Here is a 15,400-nt window from a genome sequence, read left to right on the forward strand (position 1 = left end):
CTGGAGATAATGCCAACTTTCCCAGATCTTGCCATGATGCCTATGTCCTTTTATGCTCTGGCATCTTTCAGAGGGGGGTGGCCTAATCATTGACCGTCTTTCTCTTTGCTCCACAAATGTGTGGCCAGTGGGGGCCCAGTGGTGTGGTGGATGACACACCTATAGGAACTGCTAACACACATCAAAAGGTGTATTTACCTTCTCTAACATCGTCTCTCAATACAGGTGACCATGGTTATCTCCTCAGGAGCTGGCTGATGACCCCTATTGTGAACCCCCAGAGGCTAGAGGTCAGATACAACATGGCCTAAAGTGTTATGTGGGTAGTAATCAAGAGAATTTTTCCCTAGGGAAGAAGGCTTGCTTATTTCTTCCCAACCTTTCTATATTTGTTATAACTTCTCCTGTGGTCACGGACAATGAAGTGTCTTCTTTCCCTGGCCATCATAAGCTTGGCAAGCAGCAGTGTGTCCTCTTCAGAGAAGTTGGGCTCCCTTCTGCCTGTTACCGTTTTTTTCACTGTCTCCTGTGCTGATGATATCATGACACATTGCATGCAGATGTCACTATGCTCATTCCAGCTGTGGGAGAGGTCTGGGCTAGGCACACAGAGTTGGCATTGAGCACCAATGGAGACAAGGGATGAATCCCCAGCAGAAACACCATTTCCTTTTGAGCAGAAGCTGGAAAGGCTGTCAGCACTGTGCTAAGAAAAAGGGATAGCTTGAACAACTGAAAAGGAGTCTCTCCTCCTCTCCTCTCCTCCCCCCCCCACCCCCACCCCCCAGCTAGCTGGGTTGTAGATGCATCTGTTCAAAATGAGGGGACTGGACCCCTGGATATTATAGTTAGAAGGTGATGAATCTTGAAACTAAATTTCATTTGTCACTCTTGCTTAGGGTTGCCAACTTTTTCGTAGAGAAAAACCTGAATCCTGCCCTACTCTATTCCTCATCCCAAGACATGTCAAGAGTGGTCAATCCAAAGAGTGAATGAAGGCTGATACATGTTGTTTTTCTTGTGCATTCAAGGTATAAATTTGTCACAGTGGTGAAGGGACTTAAGTCTGAGGAAGGGCTGCTGGCTACTCTTATTGACAAGTAATGCCTTCCTGTGCAGCTAAAAATGGAATACACCACCTGGTGTTAAAACAGAACAAAAGGAACTGCTATAACATCTCTACATAGAAACTATGTGCTAGCAGAATAACACTCCTTGGCCAAATGTGCAAAACACAGACAAATAGATCCTGCATAGATATTAAATAATGAGTCAAAGATTAGTAATAGAGATATCACTGCAAAAAAACAACTGGAACCTTAAAAAGTCAGACTAGAGAATAACATGGGGGTGAAATTTAGCCTTGCCCCCACCTTGTCCCCGTGGGCTCTGTCTCTATTCCCACCCTAGCCCCGAAGGCCCCGCCTCCATCCCTGGCCTGTCCCCGCCCTGTCCCTGCAGGTTCTGTTCCCACCCCATCCCTGTGGGCTCTGTTCTCATCTGCAGAAGCCTCGAACACTTATGATTTTATATTTAAATCTTTTTATTAAAATATAAAAAGGAACAATATGCTGTGCAACTGTTGTGTATAAATTACAATTAGAAAACAATAACAATGAACAGCTATAATAAACCCTCCCACCACCACCACCCTCTACCCTTCCAACCCCAAGAAGCTGACTTCTACTACCCCAAGAAATCCTAATCCACCCTGTTAAAATGTCCAGAGGTACAAAATACAACCCGTTCTGTGTGCCCTAGAGTCGAGAAATATGTCTTATGAAGCACTGTTATGATTTTTCAATCTGTGGATGAATAAGTCAACAATCTCAGGATTCAGTCTAGCTCTCCTGTCTTCCACAGTCCCTCCTGCAATAGAAGATGTCTTCTTAGAAGATGTGCTGGTAGCAGGATATACAGGATCCCCCATGTAAATTTTGCTAGCTGTGGCCAGCATGTTTGCTTGTTTTAAAAAAAAAAAAAAAATTGTCTGCCTCAATCAAACATAAATAACTGTCCAGTTCATTAACAGGCTTCAAAGTAGAAAGTGACACTGGGACAAAGTTTGTCCCCGTCCTCATGGGATCTGTCCCTGCCCTATCCCCATGGGCTCTGTCCATGTCCCCATCCCTGTGGTTACTGCGGTCCCTGTCCCCTTGTCATTCTCTGTCAGACTCTGCATATATGGTAAAATTAGAGACATCCATGATTTGGCTCCATATGGCAGTACTAGTGACCAATTTATCTACATTTTGGTGTGTACATTAATGTTTGACTTCCGCTATAAGGATCAGAGAAATGACCCAAATACTGCTGTGTAGCAGAACCAATTTGATTTTTCACTTCAGCTGTTGAGGCAGCTTTTTTCTGTACTATAGAGTTGAGGCATTTGAATTGTTGCACTTGTTCTGTTTGCACTCCAGGTGTATGACTGCTGGCAATCTATTGGTAGCAAGTACTTTCATTTGGCAACACATGTGACAAATGATCTTGAATATTACAGTTGCACAGAATATGTTTTTGGAAGGTTATTGCCTTCCCTTATTTGTGATACTTTGCTAGTTTATGAATCAATTCACAATTGTACTTTGTGATGGTGGTGCTGCTGCTGCAACAGGAAAGGTACTTAATTGGAAGTAAAAAAGGAAGTTAGTCATCAGAGTGAAGACCAAAACATACAGGACGTAAGTGTTTACATTTTATTGTGCATTTAACTACATTAAAACACAGTCACTTGTTTCCATCTTTTTTTTTTTCAAGGTAAGGGGAGGGGGAGAGATTCATTTTTACTCTCTGTTACTGGGGGCAGCAATTCCATGTATTGAAATGAAGGTGTAAGTGCCTAATTGCAGTGGACTTATAAGCGGCCTACAGGTGAAAGGGAAACCCGGGTAATATGATAACACTGAAAGAATGAAAACAGGAAACAGATGCCCGCTGACGTGTAATGATTGGATAGCGCTTATTCATTGAACGTCGTCTTAGTCACCAGGCAGCTGTATCCTGGCCCTGATATTATAATGCTGCAACTACCCACGAGCCAAAACAGCCACGTTCCATTAAATCCGGTCATTCTCCTGTGAAGGGACAGTCTTGAAACTAGCTTCTAATTTGTGTACAGTAGTAGGCAGAGGGAGATCTGTGCATTGCTTTATTCCAAATGTGAAATGCTTATGTTTTTGCATGCTTTTTTTTTTCTGTTTACAGTGCCACTCTTGTTTAAAAATGATAAGGATATAGAGGATTTCCTGTTGGTAGCTATAGCTCATTATGGCCATAATATGTCTCCTGGTAACATAACACAAATGTCTGCACAAGAAAATTAACCTCTAGTCTCTCAAATTAGTTAGCTAAAATGAGCCCAACTGATTGTGGTAAAAAAATGTCTTTTTAAAAAATGTATTTATAGCACACCTTTTCATCGATAACGCAGGGCAAGTTACTCTCAGTTCTAGTAGGTATTTCCGTCTCTCTAGAGGGCTTACAGTCGAAAGGCTCTTTTAAATTGTGTTATAGTAATAACATGCATTATTTGCCAAAAAAAAAACAACCCAAACAAACTGCAGACCTCCATTGGATAAATAATGAGTTGCACCATATGCCATTGAAAACAGTGCATTCATACCCAGAGTGAATAATGTGACTTGTGTTAAATTTCACAAGTTGTGTTTATCTATGGAAAGATAATGCCACTTTCAAAAGTAATGTTAACTTCCTCCTGGAGCATCAGCATTCCTGGAGAGGGACTTAAGAGACTGGCATGGTTGAAGAAAAAGTGGCCTCTGCCCCTTACCCTCCTCCCTTTCTTGCAACCCAGATGCCTTCTATAACAAAACACTTTACCCTCCAGGCCCCCTGACACCTACAAAGGTATTCCTGGTGGCTAGGGATACAGGAGGAGGGGAGTATAAAATCAATCCTTGATCACTTGTGTCTTGGTGGCTACATTTTCAATAGTCCCTATCAATGTTTCCTTAAAGGAGTGGCCTGTTGTGTGCAAGTTTTTTTGTGTGTGAGCAACATGTTTAAAAAAAAAACAACAATTTTTGAGCACCAGTATTAGCAATGCATTTCTGTATATAGTACAAAAAAAAGAAAAAAAAATTCTGAGCAACCATATTTGGTAGTAGTACTGCTAGAGGTCAGGCAACATTGAAAATACTTAGCCAATGGATTCACTTTTATAATGGGATCCCCTTTCTACTACTACTACTACTTAGCATTTCTATAGCGCTGCCAGGGTTACGCAGCGCTATACAAGTTTAAACATGGGGAAGGACAGTCCCTGCTCAAGAGAGCTTACAATCTAAAGGTAAAAACTATGTAGTCAGTGTAGGTATCAGGAATGGGAAGGTGGTTAGGCACCAAAAGCAAGGGAGAAGAGATGGGCCTTGAGTAAGGACTTGAAAATGGGCAGGGAGGGCGCATGGCGTATGGACTCAGGAAGTCTGTTCCAGGCATAAGGTGATGCGAGGCAGAAGGGGCGGAGTCTGGAATTAGCGGTGGTGGAGAAGGGTACAGAAAGGAGTGATTTGTCCTGAGAGTGGAAGTTACGGGTGGGAACATATGGGGAGAGGAGGGTAGAGAGGTAATGGGGGGCTGCAGATTGAGTGCACTTGAAGGTCAATAGGAGAAGCTTGAACTGTATACGGTAGCGGATCGGGAGCCAGTGAAGCGACTTGAGGAGAGGGGTGATATGAGAGTATCGGTTCACGCAGTAGATAAGACGTGCGGCGGAATTTTGGACAGATTGAAGGGGGGATAGGTGGCTAAGCGGGAGGCCAGCGAGGAGAAGGTTGCAATAGTCAAGACGAGAAGTAACGAGTGAGTGGACGAGGGTTCGGGTGGTCTGTTCAGAGAGGAATGGGCGAATTTTGCTAATATTATAGAGGAAGAAGCGACAGGTCTTAGCTGTCTGCTGGATATGGGCTGAGAAGGAGAGGGAGGGGTCAAAAATGACTCCGAGATTGCGGGCTGAAGAGACGGGGAGGATGAGGGCGTTGTCAACAGAGACAGAAAGTGGGGGAAGAGGAGAAGAGGGTTTGGGTGGAAAGACAAGGAGCTCAGTCTTTGCCATGTTCAGTTTCAGATGCCGGTTGGACATCCAGGCAGCGATGTCTGAAAGGCAGGCCGAAACTTTGACCTGGGTTTCAACTGTGATGTCGGGAGTGGAGAGGTAAAGCTGGGTATCATCAGCATAGAGATGGTACTGGAAACCATGTGATGAGATCAATGAGCCCAGGGAAGAGGTGTATATCGAGAAAAGAAGCGGTCCAAGGACAGATCCTTGAGGGACCCCAACAGAGAGCGGGACGGGGGTGGAAGAAGAGCCATTAGAAAATACTCTGAAGGTGCGTTGGGAAAGATACGAGGAGAACCAGGAGAGGACGGAGCCCTGGAACCCAAATGAGGACAGTGTGTCAAGAAGTAAATTATGATTGACGGTGTCAAAGGCGGCAGATAGGTCGAGGAGGATGAGGATGGAATAGTGACCTTTGGATTTGGCAAGGAACAGGTCATTGCAGACTTTAGAGAGTGCTGTTTCTGTTGAGTGTAGTGGGCGAAAGCCGGATTGAAGCGGGTCGAGGACGGCCTGAGAGGAGAGGAAGTCAAGGCAGCGGCTGTGGACAGCACGTTCAAGTAATTTGGAGAGGAAGGGTAGAAGAGAGATGGGGCGGTAGTTGGAGGGACAGGTGGGGTCAAGTGATGGTTTTTTGAGAAGTGGTGTGACTACAGCATGCTTTCTCCTTCTTTGGGTCACTTGGCAGGGGCTTGCAGGCAACCAAAGACCCAAAGCTACTAGTACAAACAGAAAACAAAAGAAAACACTAAAAAGACCCCCATACAGGACAAACACTTAACTTTATCTCCTGCTAGTCTCCTCCCTCCTTGTCACTCTTCCTTTCAGTGCTGTTCTCTCTGTAATTTATTCCAAAGTTACTCCGCTTTGGGCTGGGCTTCTTCTCAGTCACTTCCCCCAGTGACTTTCTACAGGGACTTACTCGCTTATGGGCCTATGATCAGAAGCAAATGCAGGCACTAGAGGCTGTTAGCGCCATACTAGTGCCTGCATTTGCTACCGACCCATGATCAGAGCCCCCGAGCACGTGAAACAGCATGCTCACAGGCTCTGAATGCAACTAGCATGCAAATGCATACAAAACAGTGCTCTTAGCACAAGTAGCATGCAAATGCATGCTAAACCTATTCATCCCCAATGTTCAGCGACCAGTGCACCAAACATTGGCTCAATGGCTGCGGCAAACCCTAACGCCAGCTCAGAGCTGGTGTTAGGGTTTGCAGACCATGCTAACAGGCCCCCATTCCCCCCAATGCAGCAGCCCCCCCCCCCCACAGGAACCCGGACCTGACCCCCCACCTAGTGACAGGGGGCTGGAAGTCCACTGGACTTCCGATCCCCCCCCCGACCCAGGTTCAGGGAGGTCTGGAGATCCAGTGGGTCTCCAGCCCCCCAACCCCCCCCCCCCCGCATCCCCTCATGTCCCTGGTGACCCAGTGGGCTGCGGGTCAATCCCCCCCACCTTGTGGTCTAGCGGCCCTTACCCACCCCCTACCTTCAGTTGGAAGAGGGAGGTGGCTTCCCTCCTCTTCCATCGGCGCCGCCTCGAAAATGGCGGCGCCTGGCCCTGGCCAGTGCATCCTGGGATGCGCTGGGCATGGCTTCACACCATGGAAGAGGAGGGAGGCCACCTCCCTCCTTCAACTGAAGGTAGGGGGGTGGGGAAGGGTCGCTAGTCTACCAGGTGGGGGGGGGGATTAACCCGCGGCCTACTGGGCCACCAGGGACATCTGAGGGGATGCTGGGGGGGGGGGGTTAGGGGGCTGGAGACCCACTGGATCTCCAGCCCCCCTCCAAACTTCTATGGGGGGGGTCAGCGAACCTCCGGTCCACCAGACCTCCAGCCCTTGTTTTACTTGGCTCAGGGTGGGGGGTAGTTGGGGTCTGGTGGTCTCATGGACCTCCAGCCCCTGTGTTTGACAGGTCTGGGCTTTTGACAGCCCAGACCTGTCAAACAAGTGCGGGAAGCTCAGGTACAATCCTCCCGCACTTCTACCCTTTGATCAGAGAGCATAGCATGTTTAGATTTGCATGCTATTATCTCTGATGATAGAGGCGGTAAAGCCCCGCGCTGCTCCAGCACTATTTTTAGATTATTGTTTGAAACAGCGTGGGGTTTTTGATCATGTGCCCATTAGTAATCCCAACCTAATAGGGGATTACATTTAGAATTTAATCATCTTCATACCCTGAGTCAAGGTAAAATGTTACCTTCCAACTGACTTTAATAGTAATTCAATAGGAAGGTTAAAAAAAAAAAATCGGTCATCACAGACCCAAAATTTCCCAGCTAGGGACCCTGAATCTTGGAGTGCTTCTCCGTATTCCACCATCTGTCTTTTTGCCTACCACCCACCAACTCAGTTAACAATTCCTCCCCCCCTCACCTGCCCATCTCGTCTTCCATCCACTAATCCACCCACTCACCTATAATAATATAAATCATAGGAGCCAACTTTTCACAATTATTGGGGGTTCTAAACTCAACACAAACTATTCCTCCCTGGACACAGTAAAGCAATTTGTTTAATGTTTTGGGTGCTCAAAAATCCACTGAACCCATAGAACCTGGCATCTATGACATAAATTAATAGGATAGGGCAAGTATTATGTGCATCTATGATAGGAGCCCCAGTGTTTCTATGTGTTGAGAATGTGTCCAAGATATTTTAAATTCCTCAGAGGAAGAATTGCATTGGCAGAAATGAACTTTGACTTTCCTGTTTGTTAAACTTTATTATGTTTTGCAATGTATTTTGCAATGAATGTAGCAATCCTGCCATAACAGGAAAGGAAGCAGTCAGGTAGCAACAGGATAAAGCTATTTCATTTGTGCCATGTATGGTTGGGTTGCTACTTGTTTTCTAAAAGAGTGAGGAAAGGAGTGAGTCTTATTAAATCTGTTTCCTTGGAAAGAAAATATGCTCTGTTCAGTGTCAGAATTAGATTTTTTTTAAATATGTATTACTGTGCTATAAATAAAACATGCCCTGTATTCCTAGATTGTAAGCTCTTCTGAGCAGGGACTGTCCTTATTTGTTAATTTGTACAGCGTTGCGTAACCCTAGTAGCGCTCTAGAAATGTTAAGTAGTAGTAGTAGTAGTAGTAGAATGCTTTTTCTTTTTTTTTTTATTGCTAATGTGATGTCATCATTTGCTACCATGTATTGTCTGGCCACCTTAACACTGAGCAAACAAAATAGCACTGTGTGCTCAAGCTAAAAGTTGATGACTACTTCTCTCTATGTAATAATTCATTTGGAAGTCTCCCTGCACTGAGCTATGACATGTACTAGTTGCCTTTATTTCATTGAGAACCAGGATTAAGTTAGGCACACAAGTGGGTGACATCATTGCACGCCACTGGAACAGAACAGAACAGCAATTCCAGAGTTCAGAACATAGTGTAAAGTTCTGAGCATGCACAGCCTTTCCCGTATTCAGCAGTCTTCTCAGCAACTCAGTTTTGTTTTTTTTTACGCTCTGCCGAATTGATATGAAAGCAAGGCTCTGCCATTTATTTTTAAAAATTTTACCTTTGTGTCTGTCAATATTGTTTTTCATTGCTCTTTTCTTTCTTTTTTTTTTTTTTTTAAGTATTTTTATTTTTTTGCCATGTCACCAGTGTCAGGGTTCCAGTCCTGCCCATAATGTGCCAGACAAATCCTGAAATTTGACACACATTCTAAGGGGTCCTTGTACCAAGGTGTGGTAACCACTTACATGTGCTTACCCTTGCTTAAAAGGGCTTAATGTGGGGTATGCTCAGATGTTCTGCAGTAGATTCCTGGTTAGCATGCATACACCATGAACTAAAAAATTACTTTTATTTTTTCTGTGAAGGGGTGTGTGTCTCGGGGCAAAAAGTGCACATTACTGCAGTGATTAGCACAGCGACATTGCCACATACTAACTGATTAGTGCATTAGTCCGTACTGCCTGCAAATTAGGTAGCAGTAATGGCTCACTAATCTTTTTTAATGGTCATGTGCTAATGGCAACATTAGTGCATGGCCATTAATACAAAACTTCGAGAATTGGCCACATTACTGCTGCGCTAAAAATGGCCTTAGCTGGTAGGAAAGACCTTCATAGGGGGCACTAAGGCCATTTTTTTTAGCACTGCTTTGTAAAAGGGGCCTTAAGTGTCTAATCTGCTTAGGCTCTGACCACAAACAAAATGAGGGTAGATATGTTAGAGGTCTCTAAAATAATGAGTGGAGTAGAACGGGTAGATGTGAAGCATCTGTTCACGCTTTCCAAAAATACTAGGACTAGGGGGCATGCGATGAAGCTACAAAGTAGTAAATTTAAAACAAATCTGAGAAAGTTTTTCTTCACTCAACGTGTAATTAAACTCTGGAATTCGTTGCCAGAGAATGTGGTAAAGGCGGTTAGCTTAGCAGAGTTTAAAAAAGGTTTGGCTGGCTTCCTAAAGGAAAAGTCCATAGACCATTATTAAATTGGACTTGGGGAAAATATTTCTGGGATAAGCAGCATAATAAAATGTTTTGTACTTTTTTGGGGATCTTGCCAGGTATTTGTGACCTGGATTGGCCACTGTTGGAAACCAGATGCTGGGCTTGATGGACCTTTGGTCTGTCCCACTATGGCAATACTTATGTACTTATGTACATTGTACTTGTATGTTTCCATGAACCTGAAAAGATTACATCAACTGTCTCCACAACCACTACAAAGCTAAAAGGCTGCTTCTGGTACAGAAAGATACAAAGAGAGCCTCCTCTGAGCAGAATTCTTTGGATGCAACTGCTATCCCGTGTCAGCTATCTGGTTCTGAATGCTGGGGAAATAAGCAGCTTGAATTTGGAAATGATTTGGCTGTGATGGAATACAGAAGTAGCCTAGTGGTGTTAGACCACTGGGCTAACAGCCAAGGAATCTTGGTTCAAATCCCACTGCTGGTCTTTGTGATCTTGGGCAAGTCACTTAACCTTCCATTGACTCAGGTACAGTGATTTTAAAAGTCCAACTGTAAAGGATGACTGCCAGGTCTCACTGAAACTGGTATGTGGCTCTTTGAAAGTTTCCAAACCCAAATTGTAGCCACTCAAGCAGTTGCACTTCCATCCTTGTCCCTTTCAAAAGCATATGAGAAACAAAGACATCAGCATAGAAGTTCCTCAATGAATATCTCTGAAGTGCATTCCACTACATCAGTGTCAGCACCAAGATCCTGATTCAGCGCAGTCTTTAAAGCTCAAGTACAGTGCACATTGACTCCAGCAGACAAATTCAGCAGAAAATCTGTTCTGCCCTAATAGCACAGTTCCAGCGCAGGACTCTTTTAGCCTACCTGTTCTACAGGCCTCCTGTGCACTGCACAGTGCTTACCTGACCACACTGGTGCCTGCTCTTGACAAGCATCTCCAGGTCCTCCTGCAGGAGAAGCTGGAGCGATTCTGGCTTGATGCAATGCTGAAGTTTTGAGGGTGTCAATGTCACCCCTGATGCTGCTCCAAGCCATATCCACCCAGAGTCTGGGCAGCCGTATCCACCCAGAGTCTGGACATGAGTCCTGCATACCGCGGCAGGCTCAGACTCAGACATCCTGAAAGGAGTATTACCTTGAGTTTCATTCAGACCACTTATGAGATTCTGACCTGGAGCCCCTCGGAGGATGGGGTCCCTTGGTCTCCCATCAGACCCCTCCCCTTCTTATGAAAGGAGAATGCCTCCCCCTGAGGAGCTCTCCTTTGCCAATTTTGTTAGGTAGATGGCTGAGACCTTTCCATTTAAGTTGGATGTTGAGGATGAGCCCATGGCAGAAATGTTGGCCATCCTTGACTTCAATGTCCCTCCTAAGGAAGCTGTGACTGTTCCCATTCACAGCAACCTTAAGGCAGTTCAGGTGAAACAGTGGGAGACCCCCTTCTACAACCTATTCATAAGAAGGCTGATTCTGAATAGAGACCAGAAGGCTCTCAGATTTGAGAAGTTCCAGCTTCCACATCACTCTATGGTTGTCAAATCCGCTCTCAAAATGAGCCAGAAGCTCCAAGACTCACACCTCAGTGCCACCGGGGAGGGATGTGAGTACTTTGGAATCGTTTGAGAGAAAGGTGTTCCAGAATGCTTTGCAAAACTTCCCCATACATATTTGCCAGCTATTAATGAGCATGCACTTGAAGTCCGTCATGAACACTGTGGCAGAGTTTGCACATACTGTACCATCTTAGTAAATTGCACAGCAGGGAGGAATGGGATCGTTCCTCCTGTGTAAAGAAGGAGTTGGAATGTGGTTTTTGGCTTCCAACTATGGCATGGTGCTCAGGACGAAACATCTGGTGGGGAAGAACAGTCTGGCAGATAGGATGAGAAGGGTCATGCAACACGAGTGGTCTATAAACATGGGAGTAACTTAACAGATATTCCGAGAGTGGGGCACCCCCCTCGGTGGATCTCTTTGCCACTCATTTAATCAAACCATCCTCAGATGCCTTCCTCATACTTTTGGGGGAGGGTCTCCTGTAGGCGTATCCTTCTTTACCTCTGATTGGGAAGATTTTGATGAAACTGAAGCAGGACTGAAGGACCGTGATCCTTATCGTCCCTTACTGACTGAGGCAGATATGGTTCCTTCTACTTCTAGAGTTAGCCTTCAGAGGTCCATGGAGAGTGGAGTGCTTTCCAACTCTCATTACTCAGAATGAGGGGTCTCTTCTGCATCCCGCAATTGGTGCTTACTATCACTATGTAGAGTGTAAGCCTACCTTTATATAGCCTTTAGTTGCTTGATTCATGAGAGGCTTGCTTTTGTTGAAAATCATACTCAAACCTCCCACAGTGTCATGAGACCTCAATGTTGTTCTCACACAGCTGATGACAGCTCCTTTTGAGCTGCTTAATGTTTGTCACCTGAAGTACCTGACCTGGAAGGTCTTGTTTTTGGTGGCAGTTAATTCAGCTCACAGGGTCAGTGAGCTCCAGGTTCTAATAGCTAAACCACTTTACACTAAATTTCAACACATCCTAAGGTCCTTCCTAAGGTGGTGTCAGAATTACACCTTAACCAGTCAACTGTTCTACCATTTTCCCTGAAACCTCAGTCTCATCCTGTTGAAAGCACGCAGCACACTTTGGACTGAAAGAGAGCCTTGGCCTTCTATCTGGAGTGGACAAAAGCCCATAGACAGTTCACCCAACTTTACCTGGGTCCGCCTTGGGGGTCAGCACCTTAGAAAAAGATCTAGATGTCATTGTAGATAATACGCTGAAATCTTCTGCCCAATGTGTGGCAGCAGCCAAAAAAGCAAACAGGATGCTAGGAATTATTAGGAAAACGATGGTAAATAAGACCAAAAATATTATAATGCTTCTGTATTGCTCCATGGTGCGACCTCACCTTGGGTACTGTGTTCAGTTCTGGTCACCGTATTTCAAAAAAGATTAGCGCAATTAGAAAAGGTTCAAAGAAGATAGACCAAAATGATAAAAGGGATGGAACTCCTTTCATATGAGGAAAGGCTAAAGAGGTTAGGGCTCTTCAGCTTGGAAAAGAGATGGATGAGGGGAGATATATGATTGAGGTCTACAAAATCCTGAGTGGTGTAGAACGAGTAGAAGTAAATTAGTTTTTTTACTTGTTCTAGAAGTACAAAGACTAGGGGACACGCAAGGAAGTTACATTGAAATATTTTTAAAACATATAGGGGGAAATATTTTTTCACTCAATGAATAGTTAAGCTCTGGAACTTTTTGCCAGCGGATGTAGTAACAGCAGTTAGGGTATCTGGGTTTTAAAAAGGTTTGGACAAGTTCCTGCTATTGAGACAGACATGGGGAAGCTACTGCCTGCCCTGGGATTGGCTGCATGGAATGTTGCCAGTATATGGGTTTCTGCCAGATAGTTGTGACCTGGCTTGGCCACTGTTGGAAACAAGATACTGGGCTAGATAGACCATTGGTCTGATGCAGTATGGCTGTTCTTATGTTCTTTTTTTTAACCCAAACAGGATGGGGGCAGCTATTGATAAGCCCATGTTATCCAACTGGCTAGCAGATTGCATCTGAGTGGAATGGAACGGGTCGATGTGGAGTGTCTGCTTACACTTTCCAAAAATACTAGGACAAGGGGACATGCGATGAAGCTGCAGTGTGGTAAATTTAAAACGAATCAGAGGAAATTTTTCTTCAGTCAACGCATAGTTAAACTCTGGAATTCGCTGCCGGAAAAGGCGGTTAACTTAGCGGACTTCAAAAAAGGGTTGGACGGCGTCCTGGAGGAAAAAGCCATAGAATGTTATTGAATGGACGAGGGAATAATGCAGTATTTCTAGGATGGGCAGGACAAATTACTTGTTCTTTTGGCCGCTGTCGGTGACAGGGTGCTGGGCTCGATGGACCCTTGGTCTGTCCCAGCATGGTGATGCTTATGTACTTATGTACTTATCCACAAGCTGGGCTGACTCTTGAGGGCCATGTCACGGCTCACAATGTCACAGCCATGGCAGCACTGGTAGCCTACCTGAAATCAGCTTCTATTGAAGAGATCTGCAAAGCTGCAGTGTGGTCTTCTGCCCACGTAGAGGGGCATAATTGAACGGGGCACCCAAGTTTTCCTGAGGACGTCCTTGCAGGATGTCCCCACAAAGGGGCGAGGAAACCCGTATTATCAAAACAAGATGGGCGGCCATCTTTCGTTTCGATAATACGGTCAGGGACGCCCAAATCTCAACATTTAGGTCGACCTTAGAGATGGTCGTTCCCGATTTTCATTGATAATGGAAACTGAGGACACCCATCTCAGAAACGACCAAATCCAAGCTGTTGTAAAAGGATGTCTGTGGTGGCATCAGTGTGTGGATTTGCCATACGCTGAGGCTCCCTTTTACCACAGTGGGTAAAAGGTTGTTTATGGCCCAAAAAAAGAAATGGCCTTGCTTTAATCACAGAGATTGGCATGTGGCCATTTCTGGGGAAGCCATTACCGCCACCTATTTAGGTGATGGTAAGAGCTCCCATGCTAACTTGGTGGTAACTCGGCAGTACTGATTACCACTGGGTAAGCCCTGGCGCTACAAAAATATGCTGGGGGTGGGAACTATTGCTGGGCTCCTGCGCTAGCCTGGTTGTAGTCCTGATTTGATGTGCGGCAAAACAGCAGCATCTCTATCACCGCTTTGTCAAAGGGCCCCTTAGTGCATAAATGCAAGGTAACATGCAAAGGCGGAGGCACGTGGGAAGAATATGGGCATGTTGAACATTTACCCATACAAAGCTGCAGCAAAATGGGGCCTGCACTGGAATAGGTACATGTTTTTGACACGAGCAAAGGCCCCCTTTTACTGTAGTGGGTAAAAGGCAGTTAAAAAAAAAAAGATGTGCGGCAAGTGAAGCACTTGCCGTGTGCCTAATTTGGGTGGGAGTACTTACCATCACCCTTTGAGGTGGTGGTAAGGTCTTCCATGCTACCTCGGTGTTAACCGGGCAGGCCGCGACACTGCCTGATTACTGCCAGGTACACACCGGTGCTACAAAAATACAAATATTTTGTAGCGCTGGAAATAATGTGTGGGAGTGGGGGGAACTACTGCCGGGCTGCTGTGGTAGCCCTGCGGTACTTCCCTTTTAGCGAGCGGTAAGCCCGTGTTGGCCTTACCGCTGCTTTGTAAAAGGGCCCCTTTCAGAATACTGTAAGTTACAGGCTAAAGTGTTGCATTTAGATGTGTGTGTATACGCCCGGTATTGACTTGGTGTAAGTGGGGATAGATGCTTAGATACCGAGTTCTATAATGGAATCTGGATGCCCAGATACTGTTATAGAAATAGCACTTAGCATGCTACATATAGGCATCAAATTTGTGGCACCCATTTATGAGTGGAGGAGTGGCCTAGTGGTTAGGGTGGTGGACTTTGGTCCTGAGAAAGTGAGTTCAATTCCCAGCACAGGCAGCTCCTTGTGACTCTGGGCAAGTCACTTAACCCTCCATTGTCTGCTGCATTGAGCCTGCCATGAGTGGGAAAGTACAGCGTACAAATGTAACAAAAATAATTGTCCTCTGAATATTTTGTTACTTTATAAATAAAATATCTAAAAACTATATAAAGGAAATATTTTTAAACAGTTGGAGCATAACAAGATATTCTGCATGTATGTATTATAATTTTTCAGGGTTGTCTCTGCATTTATTTAGGGGCCCTTTTACTAAATTGTTCTGAAAGGTGGTGTCACGAAATGCCTAGCCACCTTCCTGGGCTCACTCACCCTCAGCCACTTAGAGGGTTTATCCCTAACAGAGCTCAGGTCTGCCTGCACCTGCCACTTTTTACTCTACACTAGTGCCCTTCTGCCACCGA

This window comes from Microcaecilia unicolor, chromosome 1 (assembly GCF_901765095.1).
Source record: "Microcaecilia unicolor chromosome 1, aMicUni1.1, whole genome shotgun sequence".
Taxonomy (NCBI): Eukaryota; Metazoa; Chordata; class Amphibia; order Gymnophiona; family Siphonopidae; genus Microcaecilia; species Microcaecilia unicolor.